This window comes from Pongo abelii, chromosome 3, assembly GCF_028885655.2.
Source record: "Pongo abelii isolate AG06213 chromosome 3, NHGRI_mPonAbe1-v2.0_pri, whole genome shotgun sequence".
Taxonomy (NCBI): Eukaryota; Metazoa; Chordata; class Mammalia; order Primates; family Hominidae; genus Pongo; species Pongo abelii.
In genome coordinates this window covers 56,098,705-56,122,649 of record NC_071988.2, presented here as the reverse complement: position 1 = coordinate 56,122,649, position 23,945 = coordinate 56,098,705, and the positions used below count along the sequence as shown (strand labels likewise).

The 23,945-nt window shown below is 35.2% G+C and overlaps 1 long non-coding RNA gene across 1 annotated transcript; it reads left to right on the top strand.

Annotated features, from left to right (window-relative positions):
* The first annotated feature begins 1,692 nt into the window (after positions 1-1,692).
* LOC112133031 (uncharacterized) lies at positions 1,693-12,974 on the top strand. The gene is made up of 4 exons (XR_002914693.1): positions 1,693-1,812; positions 2,798-3,025; positions 6,646-6,699; positions 12,860-12,974. It is a non-coding gene; the product is annotated as an uncharacterized LOC112133031 (long non-coding RNA).
* Positions 12,975-23,945: the final 10,971 nt, after the last annotated feature.

The following is a 23,945-nucleotide window of genomic DNA, read 5'->3' as shown; positions in this document are numbered from 1 at the left end:
TCAGAATTTTAAATTTAATGATTTAATCATCTATTTTTGCTGGTACTGTCATATATACTTTTTCCAAAAGCTGAAATTTACCCTATCACAGTAAAGGACAACATTTTCTGGTATCCACATGGAGGATTATTTTATTTTTTAAATTTTCAGTGTAGCCCTAGAATTGAAGACTGTTATGTTATTTATTTGTTCACTTTTTAAACTTTGTGCTTTTAAAAAGGAAACAATAATAATGTTTGATGTTTAAGCATGTAGATGCAAGACATAGCATTTAAGAATATCAATGTGTGTGCCTACTATGCCTTACTAGCTAAATATTCTACTGTTGTAAAACAGGATGATTTGGTTATGTTGACTTCTTCAGATTCCTGAACGGTCCAATAACAATGTCTTTCCTTTACTGATATCATATATAGTCACTGTACCAAACATCATACATTAAGAAAATCTGCATCCTAGAATGGTTTAGACATGCAAATATTTGAGTTCAAATACGTATCAACCACTTAGTAGTTACATGACCTTGGCATGCTACTCAAACATCCTTGTGCCTCCTTTTCCTCGTGTATGATTTGGTGATAATAATAGTACTTAACTCACAGAAGTGCTATGAGCAGGAAATTAGTTAATATATGAACAGTGCTAGACAAATTATAAGCGCTCCATAATTGTTCATTGTTTTTTGTTTTTTTAGTCCCGGCTTTGTCACCAAATAATGTGGAACATAGTAAGACAAGTCATTTACTCTCTCTGTCAAATGAAGTTTACAGCACCTTCCTTAACTAGGTACTAAGGTTGCTGTAAATGAAAAGTTAAAAATGTTAGTAATTTACATATTAACTTACTTAAAAATATGATTTCCGTGTAATTGATTAACCTTAACAGAAATGGAGCAAATGGGATTAAAGATGTGTTGAATGTAGGTATAATGGTAAATGGGAGATACGAATAAAGGAAAAAATAGAAGAAGGGGCCAGGTGAGGAGGCTCACACTTGGAATCCCAGCACTTTCGGAGGCCAAGGTGGGCAGATCACCTGAGGTCAGGAGTTCCAGACCAGCCTGGCTAACATGGTGAAACCCGTCTCTACTAAAAATACAAAAATTAGCCAGGCATGGTGCCACATGCCTGTAATCCCATCTACTTGGGAGGCTGAGGCAGGAGAAACGCTTGAACCCAGGAGACAGAGGTTGCAGTGAACCGAGATCGTTTCACTGCACTCTAGCCTGGGTGACAGAGCAAGACTTTGTTTCATAAGAAATAAACAAATAAAAAATAAAAAAAGAGAAGAAGGAAATAAGCCAAAACACTGTCTATTCCTGAGTTGGGAATTCTATACATACTTAACAGAATGTATCACATGCACAGACCAAAACCAACAATGTTTATAAAGCACAGAAACCTGAAAATTATAGAAAATATAAAGAGCAATGGATTTAGAAAATGCAACATGATAAATGCTCAATAAAAATTAGTTATTATAAATAAACATATCTTTGGAACAAAAATTTAATGTTTATATTTTTATCTCCAGTTTACTAATTGGAACATAGAAATTCAGAAAAGTAAATTGCCCAAGGTCCACAACATAACTAGAACAATGTAAAAGCTGGAATTCAAGCCCAAGTTCTCTGCTGATACAGCCTGTGTTCTTTCTAAGAATATTAACTGCCTCTCAATTCCATGAAATCACATTATGTAATATGCCTCAGGCAGTGGCAGAAACCTAGGCTGAAATAACCAACACTACTTGCCAAACACTTTAGAAAGATTATGTTTCTTCTCCATTACAGAAGTGGAACATATGGTTCAGGTGGGCAGACAAACAAGTGGTTAATGGTTTCATCAATATCCTAAAGGAAGAAGTTGAATAATTAATTGACACTAGAAAAACATTAACAATGCAAGACTGAGAAGGACTGATACAATCATCTATAAGTCTCTAAATACTCAGCTATGTAAATTTTATTTTGTATTGTTCTATGTTGTATATACTGAACTGTATAGGGAATTTTAAGGGTAGTTTTGCCATATGCAATTTTAACCTCTTATATTGGCTTCTTATGACCTCAAATTACACTTCCCAACCACTGATGACAGGCAAATTTAATTTATTCTCCTTATAGGACACTGCTTCTTATTTTTCCTATATAAGTGAAGGTAGGCTAACTGTTATAGTCCAGGAATGTGAAAATATCAGTAGCTTACCACAGTAAGCAATTATTCTCATTCAAAAATGTCTAAAATGGGTTTGCCTAGTAGGTGGTTGACTCGTGTTCAAGTTGTGACTCAGGGATCTGCACCTCTTTCATATTGTGAATGCAGTCTACCATCTTCATCTAAGATCTATGAATCATCAAGGAGGAAAAGCAGGAAAAAATCCCACATAAGAAATTTTGTAGGCCGGGCCTAGAAGTCTGCAGATCTTATAGCATTTCTACTGTAGATATAGTGTATGTTATATACATTACAATGTATATACAATATACATTCTTGTGGATAGAGAACTCAGTCACATGATTGTACCCTTTTACAATGGAGGATAAGAAAGGTAGCCTGCCTCTGTGTACAGGAAGATTTGGTGATAAACTAGGCAGTCTAAGAGATAGTCTCTCTACTGAAGATGATGTCTCATTCTAGATTTCCACATATTCAAATATTTTAAGGACCCTTCCAAATGCATCCTTCCCAAGAAGTATTCTAGGATCCCCCAACACAGATGTGATTTCTGCCTTATGTGATGTATTACACCAGATTGTAGGGTTTTAATTTTGTTTTGTTTTTACATTGTTCTTAAGGAATTTACCCTAACAGCAAACTACAGAGGTTAAGCATGTGATGCAGGGGCCAAAATTGTGAGTTCAAATGCCAACATGTTTACTTACCAACTTCATGACCTCACAAACTTGCTTCAACTTTCTGTAACTTTGTCTCCTCATCTATAAAACAATGCATACCTCAATGTCTGGTTAAAAGTTTCAGTTAGCATAATATATTTAAAGCTCTTAAAAGACTGCCTGGAACAGGTGAGTACTCAATAAGTGTTATCCATTATCTTAAATCTGCCATTTATTACACATTTGCTTGTCTCATTTCTTGTACTAAACCACAACCCTCCTCAGGACCAAGATCATACCTTACTCAATTTCAGATGTTATGTATTTCCTCTGTAGTACTTGAGGAATATTAGGTAATCAAATAATTAGTGGATTGAGACAAGTAATTTCTTTCAGTTCTTTTTAAAGATTTTAAATGCCCTGTCTTTTTTTATACAATGAGAAAAAATCAGAACAAAATTCATAGTGATGCTTCATACTCAGTTGCAAAATATTAAAATATATGTATTCATAATTTTCCCCATTACTTCACACAGTTTAGTACATAAACGTCCATCTAAATGTATAGGGTGGTATTTATGATTGAGTTTTACCCTGTGTGTCCTTTATATTAATGTAAACTCTTGAACAGTGACCAAAAATCATTACAGCTTGATGTCTGTTCAGTGGCTGGAATGAAATGAATTGGTCTCACTCCAATTCCTAGTGGACAAGTGTCTAAATCAAAAAACACCATCACAATTAACATTACTTTACTTAATAGTTTTAACCACTGAGGTCAAGGATAAAATGAATAATAAAATTTGAACTAACCTTGCAATACAAGTTGTAACTTCTTCCCAAATAGAGCTTGGATTAAGTTAAAAGGAATGCCTGATAACTAGTAAATTTACAGAATAAAAGGAAGAAAGAAACTCCAATGAGGATGTAATTTTATACATTGTAATAATCACATAATTTTATAAAACTGGATTTTCTATAATAGTCATTCCTTTTCACAAATAGCCTCAAAATGTTTTCTTCAAGAAAAAATAAATTCCTATCAAATCTTAAAAGAATGTTTAACTTCCTATTAATATTCGCAAATACAGTTGAGAATTTAATTATAAGCATATTCATTTCATCCCCAAATCACATGTAGAAGACTCACTGATAAATTTCTAAAAGCAAGAAGAAACACAAATATTCCCTAGAGTCTTCACAGAAAGGCAGAAGAAACACCTTTGGATACACAGAATTTCACTGAAGGACTTAAATTTTCAAAGCCAAAAGTCTTTTTAGTAACAGAAAAGTAAAATCTGAGTATTTATTTCTTTTCACAGAATGATAGGATGCTGTATAGTTCATGTTTTAAAGAAGTCCTGACATTTCGTTTTTACAAAACGTAATTATGATTTTTATAAATTGACTTAATTTACTCAGAGTGACACAGGGATCTCCATTCTTCATGTGGTACTTAGTATCTGTACCGAAACATCACGCATTAATAAAATTTCTTATTTTTATATATATGTGTGTATTTAACATTGTTCAAAGCACTGAGAAAAATATCAGAGAGCAAAATAGGCAAAACTCTCTGCGCTCATTAATTTACATTCTAGCGATGAGAAAAAGATAAAAATGAGAATAATATTTAATAATGCAATAGTAGAAGGTCAGGGAGAGCAGTGTAGGCGGTAGTATATTCACCTGCTAGGGATGCCATGACAAAGTACACCAGCTTGAATGGCTAAAAGAAAAGAGATGTATTGTCTCAGTGTTTTGGAGGATAGAAGTCTACAATCAAGGTGTTGGCAGGGTTGGTTTCATCTGATGGTTGTAAGGATATGCTCCAGGACTTTCTCCCAGGTTTGTAGATGGCTGCCTTCTTTTTTTTTTCTTTTTTTCTTTTTTTTTTTTTTTTTTGAGGCAGAGTCTCGCTCTGTCGCCCAGGCTGGAGTGCAGTGGTGCGATCTCAGCTCAGCTCACTGCAACCTCCGTCTCCTGGGTTCAAGCAATTCTTTTGCCTCAGCCTCCCGAATAACTTTTGTATTTTTAGTAGAGACAGGGTTTTGCCACGTTGGCCAGGCAGGTCTCAAACTTCTCACCTCAGGTGATTCGCCCACCTCGGCCTACCAAAGTACTGGGATTACAGGCGTGAGCCACTGTGCCCAGCCGTTGGCCGTCTTCTTTCTGTATCTTCATAATAGTCTTCTCTTTGTACCCCTCTGTGTCCAAATATCCTCTTCTTACAAGGACACCAGTTATGTTGGATTATAGTCCGACCCCAATGACTATATTTTAACTTAATTACTTCATTAAAGGTCTAATCTCCAAGCACGGAACATTCTAGAGTACTGGGGTTTATGACATCAACATAAAAGCTTGGAGGGATAGGGGACACAATTCAGCTCATAACAGCAGGGGGAGTAAAATTAAAATTTTCAATGGAATGATCAAGTTAGATTTTATTGAAATGGTTTGGGCAAAGGCACAAAATAGATAATTTACAAAACAAAACAATTTAAATTGCAATTTTGTTTATAATAAAAGTTTGCAATAAAAACCAAATTTGGAATTAATAAAAATCAAGTAAAGCTAACTAATATAAGAAGGAAGAATTAGCTCAGAGAACTCATGAAAAGACCTGAGGAAAGCCCCAAGATCACCACCCAGAAAGCCTGAAGAAACTTGGCAGTGCTGTCTCCCTGTTGATTTTCTCTGCTTCTCTCTGCACAACTGCTTTGTTCTCTTCCAGCAGACCCACTCTCTCCACTAGACAGTCTACATGGTTGATGATGGCTCTCCATGGTCCGCAGTCTATACATATTCCATTTTCAGCAGGTTGTAGAGACTTACTAACCATTTTTCAATGCTAATTCCAAATTCCAAGGAGAAAAAAGTCTGACTGGCCCAGTTAACTAATGGACAAAGACCTAGGATCATGCAGAACAAATTTAGCTACCCACAAGCCTTCTCCATGGAAGAATGCTAGGGATATGACTTATGGACTAAGCAAATGCCTCCAACATAGTCTATAAAAGACAGTAAAGGCTGGGCGAGGTGGCTCACGCCTGTAATCCTAGCACTTTTGGAGGCTGAGGCAGGTGGATCATGAGGTCAGGAGTTCAAGACTAGCCTGACCAACATGGTGAAACCCCATTTCTACTAAAAATACAAAAATTAGCCGGGCGTGGTGGCCCAACACCTGTAAATCCCAGCTGCTAAGGAGGCTGAGGCAGGAGAATCGCTGGAACTCTGGAGGCAGAGGTTGCAGTGAGCCGAGATCGCACCACTACACTCCAGCCTGGGCAACAGAGCAAGACTCCGTCTCAGTAAAAAAAAAAAAAAAAAAAATACAGTAATGTTTTCCTCTTCAGATATTGAATATTTCTTTTTATAAAACTTCATTGTTTCAACCCTTTTTCTTTATCTACTGTCACTCTTCCTTCATTAAAATTTACCAACTCTATATAAAATTACTCTAATCAGCTCATCCTTCATGTGGAAAAAGAGAAAGAGCACAAGAAAGGAAGTCATTAAAAAACCCAAGATCTTGGGTGTGCTACTTTGTACCACTCACCACGTGTTAAAACTCTTCTCTCACTATAGGGTAATTTCTTGTTTACTTAAATCCACAATTACTTATTCAAAATTTATTCAAAAATATGTGTATTAATTTCTCACTGTGGGTCAGGGACTCTGATAAGGCAGAACCTCTAAACGTGGGATAGGGAAGGGTTTTATCTTACCTGCACTTAAGGGTTATTACTATTTGTAATTTAAAATTCCAATCTGCTTTATAATAACCCATACTTACCTCATTAAAGTTTGCAGCAAGATCCTCCTAGGAAAGTGAAGCAGAGAAAATGGAGGTAGAAACTGTAAGTTTCTGGAGGACAGGAGCTGAATCTTGTTACCTAAATATGAAGGATTTAACACATTTTTAAAAAACTACATAGTGATGTTTTGTGGACAATATTCCACATTCTCATATCTCACATCTTTAAACAACATTTAAGGAGAAATTTCATGCTGGATGCACCACGTCCAGCTGACAGATTAGTGAGAGTTAAATGAATGTGAATATAAGACTGTGAAATAACTATGAAATAAGAGCATTTTGGTTGGTGCACACTATTCCTATGACAAAATCTTTTAAATCTCAAAAGATGTACAATCTCCTTTTACTGGTACAAGGATTACCAAAAATTTCACATATGATGATGGTTTTATTTTATTTTACCTCAAATTTCAGCCTCTAACTTCAACATTCATATATCCCAAAAGTAAGCAATCCATGAACAGCTCCACAATTTAGGGTTATTAATTAGAATAAAGTTAGCAGTTTGACTACAGAGTTCAGCCTGTTTTCTTGTGATTCTTTAATGCGGTTGACTGCCTGCAAACATTTAAATGATTCCCCTGCCACTTGTCTATGTATTTAAGCAAATAGACTATTACAAGTACAAAGACGTACTTGGTTTTTCTAATTTGACAGAGGATAAAAGAAGGCTTTCGCAGCTTTGTTTTATTTCTAAACTCATTTAGCACCAAGTGCATATCCACTTTGACTTTTTTTTGAAACAGGTTCCTTATGAAAATGGCCTAATAATGAGTAGTTGGACCTAGAGTTTTATCCATCCCCAAATGAGCCCCAGCTTGTTTCTCGGCATTTCTTTCATAATTATGTTCCCTTTCAGCCTATTCTGTGGTTTCCTCCTGAACATATTCTCTTTTGTACTGTTTCCTTTGACTGTGAATACCTCATTATACGTGGTAATTTTTATTATAAGTCTACCATATAAATTCATCAACTGATATCTAGGTGTCTACCTTTCTTGAATTAATAATTTATAATATAGGTGCTTGCTCAAAATTGCATTACTCATATTAGGGAAATATGCATAAATAAGCCATTCAATTAAAAAGAATATGAAGTATAAATGTTTTATAACTCTTGAGGTTGAGCTATGCCTAAGCCAAATGCTTGCAGGCAGATTGTTTTTAAGACTGTGACTCTGTAAGCAGACATGAGGGACAGGGACAGGGAAACCCGGAAGGAGGGAAGATAATGTAAGATCGCAGAACCTGAAAAACTAAGTTTCAGGACATGAGCTCCTTTACGCCTTTGTAAGTGGATCACATTCTGTAGTGTCCTACAACTGTTCAAATGAGCTCAAAGTGCTGATTGTTAATTTTTCAAGAATTTTTTCAAATCAATGTTTCAGCCATTGATAGTTTAAAATTAGCCACAGTGCTGGTATTCATACCACGGAAATGAGCAAGCACCACCCATTAGAGCATGCATTTTTCACCTGTGAGACATCACTTATGAGTATTTTTATTTGCTCTACTAAGGGTCTACAGACTAAAGCAACATTTTTTAAATAAAGAACACAACCACACCTATTTATTTATGTACTACCTATGCCTTCTCACAACTCAGACTTGAGTAGTTTAGGCATAGATCATCTGGCCTGCAAACCCTAAAATATTTACTAAATGGCTATTTGCAAAAATATTTGCCCATTCATGTTTTGAACTATACTGGGTGAATTTCCAACCTTGGTAACACAGAACCCCATAGCAAGATTATTCCATTTATACCTTTGCCTTTGTTTTTCACTATTATAGGAGAGGCTAGCCTCATCTTCCCTGAAAAGGTTTACGCATTTCTTTCCTAATCTTTGTGTTTGGTTTCTCATATAGGAGTACATATCTTGGCTCCCTAAATTTATGTTAGTTTTATTGAGATTTTAAATAGAAGCAGATTTTAAGGTCCCAGACCCTGGTATAAGTACACTTTAGAAAAAGTTTAACAAAATCCTACCATTAGAGGTAGATTTTATCTCTTGTTTAAACTCTGAATCTCTCCGGCATCATATATCAGTTTCTCCTTTGTGTGGCTGCTGACTTAATCTGTGTCTCCATCTTGGCCTTCAGTTTCGCAATACCCAAGGTCCTCTTGACTCCAGCTATAGACTTCAGTAAGTCAGTGATGAGTCAATGTTTTTTCCAAAAAGCTATGTAGCAACTTTGAGATTCCTAAGAGTGATCTTAAACGTCTGCTTCTTATTTTCTAGGTCTTTATTGGATTCTGTTTTTCTTCTTCTATTTCTTCTTTTGTCATAATTCCACCACTAAAATAAAATAAGTGTAGCTTATACAGATCTAAAGCAATGTATATAGCTTTCCTTGATTATCCGGCTTTTCCTACTTTTCATTATTATTTAAATTTTTTTAATATTATTTCAATCAATATTTGCATAACTATCTTTATTTCTAAAGCACAGCTGTTCTTTTCCACATTAGACTGTTTCAGTTATTAACTGCTAATCCCAATACTAATTATAATGACTGATGAGAATTTCATAAAATTCACAATCATGGGAAAACCATTTAAGAATTATATGCCAAATATAATACCAATTCTAGTTAAAATCTATTATATTTTTCCAAATTTATTTTGAAATTATGTTGATCCAAAATATAGCCATAGAGACCAAAACTAAAAATATGCTATTTTAAATTTTCCTTTCCTAAGATGCTAAATATCAGAACAATGCTACCACCTTATAATTATCAGGTAAAGAAAAAAAGGTGGGTTAGTTTTGTTTCTATTATCAAAGCAGATATTAGGTGTTGTATCTTTCAAGAATCTTGCAGTGAATGAAATTCAGCTTAAACTAAATTAAGCAAAATGGAAATAGGTACAAAGGTGAAATCTCGGCATAGAGTACATGACTAGAGCAGGACTTTCTCTCTCTCTCTCTCTCTCAACATATATGTGTGTGTGTGTGTGTGTGTGTGTGTGTGTTGTATGTATATACATATGTACAACTCTATCCCTATTCATATCTCTGTCTCTTTTCTCTGCTTTCACATATGTTGGCTTTCTTCTCAGGCAGATTCCCTACATGTAGCAAAAATGACAACTACAACAACTTTAAGTTTCATATTAGCTTTTGAGAGCTAAAAAGTAAAATAACCTCTTTACCAATAATAGGTCAAGAGAATGTGCCTTGGGGGGATTTGGATGGTCCCAGCAAAAATGGGACGTTGTCTTTTCCTAAACCAATCAATGAGGGCAAGGAAAATGATACAGTCTGATTGACTGAGGCTGGATTACATGCTCTCATCTGCAGTATTTGGGGAAAGGCCAAATAAAAGTCTCAATTAATAATGGATTCTGTCAATAAATACATAAACAGCAAGAGAAGGGAAAAAAGAGCCATTGTATCTACCCATGTCTTCTATATGGACTATAAAAAGCTGCTTATTGCTAATGTGAAAATTTCCACTCTAAGGAAAGTGTGTGCTAAAATGAAATATAACTAAAAATTTAGCACTGTCCCTCTTCACTAGAAGGGCTTGTTCCATTTCAGGTGAAAGAATAATGAATAAGTGAATGAACGCATGGGTAAATGTTTAAGTATGGACTTGTCTTCTATGTCCAGGGCAATGCCTGCATTCAAAACTTCAAGGTCAAACTGACCATTCGTCAATCCTTAAAACAGGCATAATCAACCAGGGGTTGATGTAGCCATCTGGCCAGTATATATCTACACCCCTGGAGTAGGCCCAGAGCCAGAAAAACCAAAAGAGACAGCTTAGGTCTGGGGAATAGGCCAGGTTTTTACTCAACAGCAACGTTCTGAAGAATGCGTACTTTAAAGTCTTTCTTCAAAAAGGCCCTCTAAAAATAAGGAAGTCATCATCTCATGGCTTGAGACTTTTGAATCCCTGAATTTTGTAAACTGTCTCACTTTTCAACTGCCTAAAATCCCTCTATTCTCTGTAAGTGCACAGTAAAATTTCTAATTATTTAATTTAATGCATAGATCTTTCATTCAATAGTTTATTCATGCAATTTTTTGCAATGTTGCTTTAAGTCACAAGACATTTCTTTTATTAAATATTCTGCATTCTTCCTCTCAATACCAATCCCTTTACCTTCGCTTTCCTCTCTCCTTTCTCTCCAGATTTTATACTACCCACTCCAGACTGAATGAATGCCAGCTTGATTAACACAGCACTCAATTTTAGGATGTATTTTATTAATTTCTAATTATGTGTGTATATGTGTATGAGCTTTAAAAATTAGATGGTAAATATGATTCACTGATAATTATATCTCTAGTCCTAAGTCCAATGGAAGACTAGCAATTATTCCGTAGAATAATTCAGTTTGTTTCAAATGAAAGTACCTGTGTCTGATTTGTGGTATAAAGTCATTTGTACTTTAAAGAGAATGGGAAGGCGTCATAAGGAAGCTGAAAGAGATTTCTTGATACTTTTAAAGGTTCTAGAGATTATTTGCTATGATGACTTCAAATTCAAAATGCAAGACTTTTCTTGCTTTCATATGTGTGAGAACTATTTTTCTCTCTCTTTAAGACAGAAAGAGAAATAGTAAATTCTGTGGATAAAATGCAACAGTGGGATGGTAGCGAAGAGACACAAATGTTTAAATGACCACATGTGCAAATATTTTACATTTGATAGATGTTTACATGTTATATTTTGGAGTCAGTTTGATCCTGTGTGAAGTGAGAAAAAAAGATAGTGTTATCTTTACTTTGAAAAATCAGTAACTGGAAAATTAAAAAGTTAAGTGGTTAGGCCAAGTTCATGAATCATATTAATACATGAGTTCATCCTGTAATATGGGGCAGGATTATAATTACACTGAAGTTTCCCAGTCTCTTTACTTATTGATGAATTACATTTGATCAGAAGTATCATCCTTTAAGTATTAATTTTCTTCATTTTGAAATAAGGGGAAAATAGTACCCACTAAACAAACTCACAGTGAAAAGTAAAGGGAAAAAAATGCATGGAAATCCGTGCTCAACAGGAATTGTTTATTTTGCAGCCACTTCAGCAGCACTCTCTGACTTTACCAGGCCAACTTGCCTTGTTTAAGAAAATGTTTGCCTAGAAAAGGCAGAGCAAAAGTGGAAAAGAATCATATATTCTAGCTTGCAGATATGTAAGAAGAGAGGCCCCAGAAAAAACTTTGGCAATTCATTGTGCAGACCAACAAGAAGTGTTACTGGTTGAGAGTAGATCAATTGTCATGGGGGAAAGAGCCTGTGGCTAAAGATGGTGAAGTAGCCTCAGGGTAGGATGGAGAGGAAGGAGTGTATGAATACCGAATGCCATTTCCCCATGAGACATTTGCAGTGGGAGATGATTGCAAACTAGCTAGGACCTACACTGGCCAACACAAGAAAATGCTTGCATTTTCTATACGTTTTCTATATACGTTTTCTATATCGAAATGCTAGTTTTCTGGACTAAAACACTGGGTTAGGTATTCATTTTAAAGAATAAAATGCTATTAATATTGGTGTATTTTCATTTTTCATATACAAGTTGCTTAATATTCACAGACTTTTAAAATTTGTAACAGAAAAGCTGCTGCAGATGTTTATATCAGGTACATGGAGAAACTGGAAACTGAGTGTAAGCTAAATGTTTTTAGGTCTGGGCTAACAATTTAGAGAATTTGTCAGAGTACTTAGATGACTGTAAGTGTTATTATACCACTTTCTTTCATTTAAAATTCAATGAACATTAACTTTAGATAAATTTTAAGGCTCATGAATAAAAAATTCTTCCATTTAGAGTTTCTTCAAAGTTCCTTAGAATTTATTTAATTATTCTTGAACTAACTAGGAAAAACTTAATATGGTAAGTATAGCCATCATTCTACCATTTATATTTTGATAGCAATTAATCAAGTTATTTACCTAAACAACAGTATATAGCTCTGAAATGAGAAATAAGAGTCAGCTTCTCAAAATGTTCACTAAGATCAGAGAGATGTTTGGAAGAAAATATAATTGAAGAACAGACTTTTTATTATTATAAACATTATTATTAACAATATTAGTATTGAGAGCAACTGTAGATTTCTCTTCCTCTAATTATTGATATTGTTATGAAGCCTAAGATTAATAATATACAAATACTGCTAACACCTTACACATATCAAAATCTCATCCATCACAAATAATGTTATCTTTGCTTCCTCAGATTCTCCCCATTAAACTACCTGCCCTCTGTAATGTAGCTCTTCTGTGCTGCAGAATTTGATACTACACAAGAAAAGAAATGATGGGAGAACAGGGAGGAAGAGAAGAACTTGCCAAGTAGCAACATATAAGAGGCCAAGGGCCGGGCGCAGTGGCTCATGCCTGTAATCCAAACACTTTGGGAGGCCAAGGCGGGCAGATCACCTGAGGTCGGGAGTTTGAGACCAGCCTGACCAACATGGAGAAACCTCATCCTACTAAAAATACAAAATTAGCCAGGCGTGGTGGCACATGCCTGTAATCCCAGCTACTCAGGAGGCTGAGGCAGGAGAATCACTTGAACCAGAAGGCGGAGATTGCAGTGAGCCGAGATTGCGCCATTGCACTCCAGCCTGGGTAACAAGAGTGAAACTCCTTCTCAAAAAAAAAAAGCCAAATACAAACATATAATGAACCTGAGAGAAAAAGAAGAAAGAAAATCGAAGCTATATGGGCTAGAGTCGTATGAAGAGAGAGGGATAGTTGATACTTGGGCAGTGAAGATAACTGCAATATAGATGGATGGAGTTTTTTATTAGATGGAGCTTTATCATTCAAACACTGGAATTCCCTGGACACATGGGTCCAGAAATCAAATCCTAGCACTTTGGGGACCAAGGCGGTTGGATTGCTTGAGTACAGGAATTCAAGACCAGCCTGGGCAATATGAGGACATCCTGTCTTTACAAAAGATTAAAAAATTAGCTGGGCGTGGTGGCGTGTGCCTGTAGTCCCAGCAACTCAGAAGCTGAGGTGGGAGAATCGCTTGAGCCCGGGAAGCAGAGATTACTGTGGGTCGAGATTGCGCCACAGCACTCCAGCCTGGGTGATAAAGCAATAAAATTTTGAAATAATCCTGGCATAAAAAAAAAAAAAACAGAACTGGTATGGATTTAGAATGATGATACAAAAGAGCAAAGGTCAATCAGGGTTTTCTGAATTAGAAAAAGTACCATTAAGAAAATGACAATGAAATGAAGTCAGGAGGACAAAGTTGAAGAAGACACCTATTTATAACGTGGATATACCAGCCATAGAACTAAACAAACACTGAACTACATAGTCTATGACATTAAAGAAGCTAAAATATCCCTTTATTAAGTGTTGAAATAGAAAATAGTCATTACCTGCCCATTAACACACACATTCTCACATCCCCACACTTGATTTCTTAAGAAATCAAAGTCACTGTGAGAAATAAGAAGAGTTCCAAGTTCACCTATCATGAATAAGTGAGGGCTTCTTCCCATATCTCAGTGGTCAAAATCAAATCCTCACAAGGGAAAGGGGTGCTAACAGGGGACTTAAAATTGGTTACATGTTTGCTTTGGTTTGAGCAAAGAACATCTTCTTGTGGTAAACAGCTATTAATATTGTTATAAAGTAAACAGATTAAATTCCTTTCTGAAGCTACTTATTCACAGACATGTGGAAAGTAAGGGAAATAAATAGTAAGTCCCCCTCCCCAGCCTATAGTTTGAGAGGTGGGACTGTGTTGAATCTAAAAAGCCTCTGCTTGGCAGGGTTTCTGGAATTTTTCAAGATCAATTATGCAGCACTTGCCAAGCCCTCCTCCTCTCTTGCCCCCAGTAAAAGAACAAAAAGAAAGGGGGTCAGTGTGTAATAGATTGTCAATAAAAGGACCATCTGCAAGTCCTGTTTAAATATTGGATTTGCCTTTGAAGGCATCTATGAATATTGACTAGGGTAAATGTGTTGAAAGGGTGAAATTTTTAACTTATAAATTTTCCCAGCCATTTTACCTCATTAAATAAAGAGAAAGAGAATGTCCTTTTTCCTTATTGAGTTCCTTTCCACTCTTTTAAAAAATTATTTGTCAGAATTTCATGAGGCAGAATCATAGAATAGGTAGAGAAAGGAGCAAAGAAGTGGAATAGGGAAAGACCTTTTATAAGGCACTAATATTACCTACATAATAAACATAATTAGAGATTGGAAAATAGGGAAAGGAAAAAATCTGCATTGATTGGATAGCATTGAAAGGGGATTTATTATTATTTACTTGTTATCTATCCAGATATATTTTTGTGCATTCTTTTTAGAGAAAGGGAGCCTCCAAAGCAGTGTAAGGTAGTACAGAATTGGAGACAAGACAAAAGAGATAATGAGAAAAGTTTCAAGATTTAAACATCAGAAATATTATTACATTTATCTATTTGCATGCCTATTTGAATTTGACTAAAAATAAGATGGAGTCAGAAGTTCTAGGATTCACAAACTTTATAATATATGTTTATCATAGACAGGACATATTCAATAGATGACTGCTGTGTTAGATCCTTTATTTATAAAATAGTACATTATTCACAGGAGTGAATCAGATTCAGAACCTTGGTAACTGCCTGGGTTACAGAGTGAGACCCTGTCTCAAAAAAAAGTATAGATAACAGATATTTTAATAATGTATTAGAAATGAAATTATGCACATAAACACTTCACTGTGCGTTGATTATTTTTACCATCCTTTTAGAGCATAAGAAGCAGATAACCTGTCAAGATGTTCTCTGGAATAGAGAAAATTGAGTTTATTTCCTTCTAGAAAAGTAAATGTCCATTGTGATATCTTAAAAATGAGAAAAAGTTATGACTACATGTTTACAAATTAGAGAGAAACATTATAGAAAAATAATTTAATTTGTTAACACCAATAAGAAAGCAAAAGGATGCTTAACATGGCATGCCAAAAGCAGTTTAACCAAAAATCTTCAGGGTGCAGCAAAATTCTATAGACAGTTTGTTTAAACTTTTTACACAAAAATTTCAAAAAATTTTTCAAAGATTGTTTTAGGTATCTCACTGGAATTATTCCATGAACCAGAATAAATTTCTGAATGTCTGAGGACATTTATAAACAGTCCCATTTTCCTTGATACTAAGTTGTGGAGTCCCCAATGCTGACTACTACTTTAATTATAATTCCTAATTTTAATTCTTATGTTGGTGTTAATTCATTTAATACATTATTTTGAGACTGAACACTGATATTTCTGAACTCTTATTAGCTCTAGGAAAAGAAGCTATACATTTTTGGTACCTGAGTGAGTCATCCTTGTTTCTGGAAGCTAACATTTTGAAGAGCCTTTATAGTCGTGTAGATGTAAGGAAAATACCAAAAAAAAAAAAAAAAAAAAAAAAAAAAACATTACTCCATCTTTCTTTTTTATTTTCTTTTTTTTTTTTCTGAGATGGAGTTTCACTGTTTTTGCCCAGGATGGAGTGCAATGGCACGATCTCGGCTCACTGCAACCTCTGCCTCCTGGGTTCAAATGATTCTCCTGCCTCAGCCTTCAAGTAGCTGGGATTACAGGCATGCACCACCACGCCCAGCTAATTTTGTATTTTTAGTAGAGATGAGGTTTCACCATGTTGACAAGGCTGGTCTCAAACTCCTGACCTCAAATGATCCACACACCTTGGCCTCCCAAAGTGCCGGGATTACAGGCATGAGCAGCCACACCCAGCCAACTCCATCTTTCTATAGAGACATCCAAATAGTGAATAATTCAAAAGCAGATGTTTTGGGCTCAGATGCTAAACTATCTGTTTCATAATGTATATTTTTTAGGTAGGGATATCTCTCTACAGATAATTATTATGTTATCTGAGAACTCCAAGACCAGATATTAGGTAAAGGGACTTAGTAAAGAGAAAATATAAAAAAGAGACTATAGTTTAACTAAGAAGTGATCCCTAGTATCATAGTGATAAGTTTGGCCAAAGGGGAATAACAACTACTAAGAACATGGAATAATGGGGAGGCTCTCAGGCTTGAAGTTCAATTTTTCCTTCTAATGATTATTTTTATCACTTTTTAATGTTATTTTAAGCATTTGGAATGTTTAATTTAAACATTTCAGATGAGTGGTAATTTAAGGAACAGAGAGAGCTTGGTGTGTGTATATGGTAATAGAAGTGACTCAAGGAGTTCCACACTTGTTAGAATAATTAATGTGCAATGATCAGAGTTGAAGAGAAGTAAACATCAGAAGTATTGGTGAAAGACACTGAACTGCCTATATTTATCAAGAGACGGTCACCAGCTACCAAAAATGTATAGCTTCTGTTCCTAGAGCTAATAAGAGTTCAGAAATATCAGTGTTCAGTCTCAAAACAATTTATTAAATGAATTAATGCCAACATAGAAATTAAAATCATGGTGTATAAAGTAGTAGTCAGCATTGGGGACTCTACAACTTAGTATCAATGAAAACGGGACCATTTATAAATGTCCTCAGACATTCAGAAATTCATTCTGGTTCATGGAATAATTCCGGTGAGATACCTAAAACAATCTTTGAAAATTTTTTTGAAATTTTAGTTTAAAAAGTTTAAACAAACTTTTCTGAGTACATAAACCTACCTGTCCAATGTGTGAATGACGAAAAAATTTAAATTTGAGATGAAATGCAGTTTTCCTAAAATACCATTTGCTGAAATCTTCAGTTAAATACTAATTGCTTTGGTTTTTGTCTTAAGAATACATGCACATTCCTTCAGCTAGCTGCTTTTATATGTAATTGAATCTTCACAGTACTTTAAGGTATATGTTATTTTCTTTTTTTCACAGGTGAGCACAGGTAAGAAAACAGATTTAATGACCTCTACAGGTCATGATTTTAGTCCACGATACTACACTGTTCCAAAGAGATTGAATATACCAGACAGTTTACTTCCTTGGTCCTTTCAATGGTGAAGAATCCCTAGAAGTTAAGAATAACACAAAGTATAGCCTAAAGATTATTACTGCAGTGCAAACACATATTAATTGTGGCTATGAGATTTTTTATTATTCTTCAAATTTTCCCTTGTCTTTGACATTGTGCTTATATATATTTGGTAGGCAAGTGAATAATAAAACTTTTTTCTAATCACAGTTTGTCTTCTGAATGATCTCTTGCCTATTCTTTTTTTTTTTTTTTTTTTTTTGAGACAGAGTCTCACTCTGTTGCCCAGGCTGGAGTGCCTTGGTGTGATCTCGACTCACTGTAACCTCCACCTCCCGAGTTCAATCGATTCTCCTGCCTCAGCCTCCCAAGGAGCTGAGATTACAGAAGTCTGCCACCATGCCCGGCTAAGTTTTGTATTTTTAGTAGAGACGGGTTTTCGCCATGTTGGCCAGCGTGGTCTCAAACTCCTAACCCCAGGTGATCCGCCCACCTCAGCCTCCCAAAGTGCTGGGATTACAGGCGTGAGCCACAATGCCGGGCCAATTCTTTCAAGATATATTTACAAATATGTGTGTTTTTTACATTTATTAAACACAATATCTATACTTGTTTCTTAAATAAATTTAAAACAAAATCTGTACTCATGAACATTTTTCTCATCATTGAATTCTATCATACTAAAAGTAAAGATGGCCTCTCATTGATACTGCAGAGATTTTTTTCGAGAGAGTGGATAGGTGAAGACAGATGATATAATTTGAAGATTTTTATGTTACAAAAGTCATCCACACAGCAAACATAAGAACTTCAGTAAAATAAAATCAAAAATAAAATCTTTCTTGAGATCCACAGCTAAGAAAATATCATTTGTCTAAAATATTTAAGAAAGCAGTATCCACAGATGGTATTTAATAATATTCTAATATCACAATTTATAATGAATTTAAATGAGAATTGCTGCATGCCTTCGTCCACTTTGTATTACTATAACAGAATACCTGAGACTGAGTAATTTATAAACAATGGAAGTCTATTTGGCTCATTGTTCTAAAGGATAGAAAGTCCAGGAGCATGGTGCTGGCATTTGGTGGTGGCCCTCATGCTGTGTCATCCCATGGCAGATGGTGGAAGGGCAAAAGAGCAGGAGAGAATCAGAGAGAATGGGTGATGCAGTCATCTATTTTATCAGAAATGCACTCCTGCGGTAACTAACCCCTTCCCACAATAATGCCATTAATTCATTCATGAGGGCAGAAACTTTGTAGCCTGGCCACTTCTTAACAGTCTCACCTCTTAATACTCTCGTGATGGCGATTAGATTTCAACATGAGCTTCAGAAGGGACATCCAAACCACAGCACCGCAGAATATGGGAAATTTCTAACATAGACCTGCTTATGGCACTTGCACTTAAATACCTGAAGATTTACAAAGACATTAAACAAAATTTCTTGCAGTGTCAGTGTTGTTCCTATAGTGTGTTTAAGTGATAAAAGAATTGAATCATTAATTTATTGATTTTTAAATGTTGCCCAGCTGCATGTAGGCATTTGGCATATATTTCTATGAATACTTAAATGCAATACAAAAATTGGATTCTAATATACAATACATCTACTTCAATTGAACTGAAAATGAAATTTAATTTTTCAATTATTCTTTTAAAAAATTTCCTCTTAATTACGTATAAGTTTGGGTGAAATACTGTCATCTTAGTTAGAACTAACTACTTTTATTTATTTATTTATTTATTTATTTTGAGATGGAGTTTCGCTCTTATCACCCAGGCTGGAGTGCAATGGTACGATCTCAGCTCACTGCAACCTCCACTTACCGGGTTCAAGTGATTCCCCTGCCTCAGGTGCCCACTACCATGCCCAGCTACTTTTTGTATTTTTAGTAGAGACAGGGTTTCACCATGTTGGCCAGGCTGGTCTCAGACTCCTGACCCCGCCTCAGCCTCCCAAAGTGCTGGGATTACAGGCATGAGCCATGGTGCCCGACCAGGACTAACTACTTTCAAACTTAAAAATAAACCCCCAAAATTCTAAATTTGTAGTCAGTGTATGTTACAGGCTGTAGTAGAAGTTCTAAAACTTCTTCTCACAATCTAGACGAATGAAAGAATTACTGTTTCCTTAGTGTACTATAATAGCAGAATTGTGCATGTTTCCTAAAAGTAAATTATTTACCTTATTGACTTAGTTTGTTCAGTAAATTTATTTTTCCCATGTGTCTTAGTCTATTTTGCATTGCTATAAAGGGGTACTTGAAGCTGGGTAATTTATAAATAAAAATATTTATTTGGCTCATGATTCTGGTTGCTGGAATGTTCAAGATTAAGCATCTTCATCTGGTAAGGGCCTCAGGCTATTTCCATTGATGGAGGAGGGCGGAGGGGAGCTGATGTGTGTGGAGATTACATAGTGAGAAAGGCAGCAAGGGAGAGAGAGACAGGGTAGATTCCAGGCTCTTTTGAACAACCAGCTCTCATGAAACTAATGGAGTGAGAACTCATTCACCACTGAGGGAGGGCATTAATATATTTATGAAGGATCTGCTCCCGGACTCAAACACCTCCCATTAGGTCCCAGCTCCAACACTGAGAATAAAATTTCAACATGAGGTTTGGAGTGAAAACATCCAAACCATAGCACAGTGTATACTCGTGTTTTTTAAAAAATAGCTGTGTGATCTTAAAATATAATTAGAAATATTTCTAATATTGATAGAAGCTTCAATTTTAATTTATTGAAAAATATTTTTTTGAAATCCCAGAATCTCACAATCTCAACATCATTTTATAGAAACGTATTTAGAATTAGAAATAGTCATTTAAAAATATTTAAACTATATGAGTCATATCTAACAAAGCTAACATTCTGATATGATGAGTTTTATAGAGCAAATTACCAAGTCACATAATCAGATGTGTTTGCAATATCACTTTTTCTTTAGAGGATTGTGAGATGATACATGGAATTAAATCACAGTTCACTTTTATTACTATACTCAGGAATTTGTAACTCAAGAATTTTTAAATCCTAATAAAGATACATTCAAGTGGAATGGAGCAACTTGCAACAGATGAACGCCCCACCTAGAAAAACTAGATAACAAACTTGCACAGTGGCTCACGCCTGTAATCCCAGCATTTTGGGAGGCCGAGGCGGGTGGATCATTTGAGATCAGGAGTTCAAGACCAGCCTGGCCAACATGGCAAAACCCCATCTCTACTAAAAATACAAAAATTAGCCGGGTATAGTGGCGCATGCTTGTAGTCCCAGCTACTTGAGAGGCTGAGGCAGGAGAACGGCTTGAACCTGGGAGGCGGAGGTTGCAGTGAGCCAAGATTGTGCCACTGCACTCCAGCCTGAGCAACAGAGCGAGATTCCATCTCAAAACAACAACAACAACAAAAACTAGATAACTGAAAGCTCAGAGAATTGTTTAAACAATGCACATTGGAAGAGCTAAGACTCCAGAGAATGAAGAAGCTTGAAAAGGTAAGTTTAGCTCTATAGCCATGGCATTTGCCAACCACAGTCAGGAGATTCTAAGATGACCCCCTCTGACCTATGCCGTTGTATAATTTTCTCCCCCTGAGTGTAGAAGTCACTTTGTAGATGATGGATGTCATCCCTATGATTAAGTTATGTTATATGGCACAGGTTTTAAGATTTTTAAGAAAGTGAGATTATTCTTGACAAGCCTAATCTAATCAGGCGGGCCCTAAAAAGAAACTAGACTATTCCTAGTGAAGAGATTCCAGGTGTGAGAGGAATTTGACATGAGGCAGGTTCTCTGAGGCTGGGTTTACAGATGAAGGGGGCCACATGGCAGGGAACAGCAGTACCTTCTAATAGCTGAGAATAACCCCTGGCCAAAATACAACAAAAAGATGAAGACCTCAGGTCTGTGACTGCAAGGAACTAGAACTAAATAAACTGTGAACAAGCTGAATGAGCTTGAAAACGAATTCTTCCTTAGTCAAATCTCCAAATGAGCACAAAGCCCAGCTGACTCTTTGATTTCAGCCTTGTGAAAACATGACCAGAGAACCCAGTCATACACCCAGATATCTGACCTACAGAAATATAACCTAATAAGTGCATGTTAAGATAATAAGTTTGTGTCAATGTGTTATGCAGCAATTCCAAGCAAAGACAGAAGTCTAAGAATCTGGTATTTATACTGATAAAAGACCAAGACACAGAAAAACCAGAAAAGTTTTTGGACTTCAGGGATCCTCAAGTAGCTGGCCAGTTTCTGTTAGAATAGGAGACTAAAAACTTAAGTGGAAAGCCTCTGGAAAAAAAATCATATTTTTCAGCAAATGAGCAAGATAGGGTTAAATTTCAAGAAAACTCCCTAGACTCTCAAATGAAAATTTTGCAAGGAAAAAATGAACCAAAACCAGGTTGAGCCTTACCATGATTACAATCAGCCTCTACTCAGTAAAATCCATGATGGATTAAGAGATTACTCTCTCTGACTAATGGAAAGGGTAAACCACCTCCAGAGAAAGATGGTATTATTTGGAGTTTCTACAGTGTTTTGTATTCACTACCAGCATTTAATCTAACATAACTAGTCATGCCAAAAGTCAGGACCATGTGACTGAAACAACAGAAAAACAACAGACAATAAAAACAAATCCACAAGGGATCCAGATGTTAACAAAAAGTTTTTAAAACACTGCCTTTCAAATTCATAAGCATTGTCACAGGTGTCTTACTATGAAATGTCTTTAATCTAATTTTATTTCCTTTAGAAATGTGAGGGGCTGAAAAGAAACTAGCCTGAAGATAAATTTTAATCTCTTGTCATAACCTAGTCATAAAGGAACTCAGACAATGTTTAACAATAATTTATCAACTCCATGCAAACTATATTCTCCTTGATGCAAGAAAACACAAATATCCATTTACTTATATGGTATTGATTCTACATGTATTAATTGTTTTTGCTTTTGTTCTTAAATATAAAATTGAAGTGCTTTTTAACACATTAGCTTAAACATTTTACATAAGGAATACAAGAACAAGCATTTCTTAAACTGTTTTTGTTCATTTCTACTTCAGAAAGTTTTACTCTCCCAAAATGGTGTGAACTTGCCTTTGAAAGATAGGCTTTTATGAAGAAACACCTAATTATTGTAGTATTCTTAAGATAGTATATTAATAATGGTTATTAGCTACTAATATTACTGCAGATAGAAAATTATTATATTTTAACACTCAAATACAAAGAAACATATTAATTAAAATTCCCCATTCTGGTTAAGGGGAATGTACTGATATTTAGTAATTATAGGACCTCAATTTCATTTTTCTTTAAATAAACAAAATATTTTGCACAATCATAATTTGCCATATCCCAAAGGGTTTGAAAACATTTTATACAAAATAAAATATTAAAAGATATCACAATAGTTAAGTTGAAATTAAACATAAAATCAGTTTGTAAATAATATCAAATGCTAGTATTATGAGAACTTATAGGATATTATTATGAAATAATTTGACTCCAGATTTGTTCCTATATATGAATTATATGCTTCTACACTTACAATAAGCCAGTATTCTCTCATCTTAAATCCATTGTTGACTATTACAGACTAGCCTCCTGAAATGGGAAAAATGAACTTTTTCTGCCAATGCTTCCTTTTTTAGTACTCATTAAAATGAAACATATCTGTAAAACATTAAAGATTAGGGCTTTAGACTTCACTATGAATTACCTTTTCTGAATTTTAGGGTTTTTCAATAATTCAACACTTTTATTTATTTCAAGGTTGGTCAGTATAAAATTTCACATTGGCACGTGAATTTTTTTTATTTCAGGACTAGATCCTGAACTGTACACTATGGCTGTATGCTGAAAATGACTTAGCAAAGCACTAATATTAAGGTTTCCAGCTTCCCAGATTATAATTGTTAGATCAAAGAATAGCTAATAAACACTGAATAGATGAGACAATACTGAAGAAATATATTGCCTATATTTATCATGATTAAATATGGTTTATGGTTTATGTAACTCCTATGTCTAAGATGCCTGGGGCTTGCAGTCTAGTTATGCTGCAGTAGTCAAGGTGAAGAAAGAAACAGCATTTTGGTTGTCCTATGCCCTTGTTCAACACTTGAGAAAAAAATATTTCACTGGAGTCAGCTTTGTATAAGAAAATGAACTTTGGAATTGACAGATCTGTGTTTCAATCCCGCTCCTATCCTTTATTAGCTGTTGGACATTAAACAAGTTACTTAATTTATCTTAACCTGAATTTGTCCCTAAAGTACTTATGGAGAAATAGATGTAATACATTTAAAGCTCTTAGCCATTAGTAGCCATTCAATAG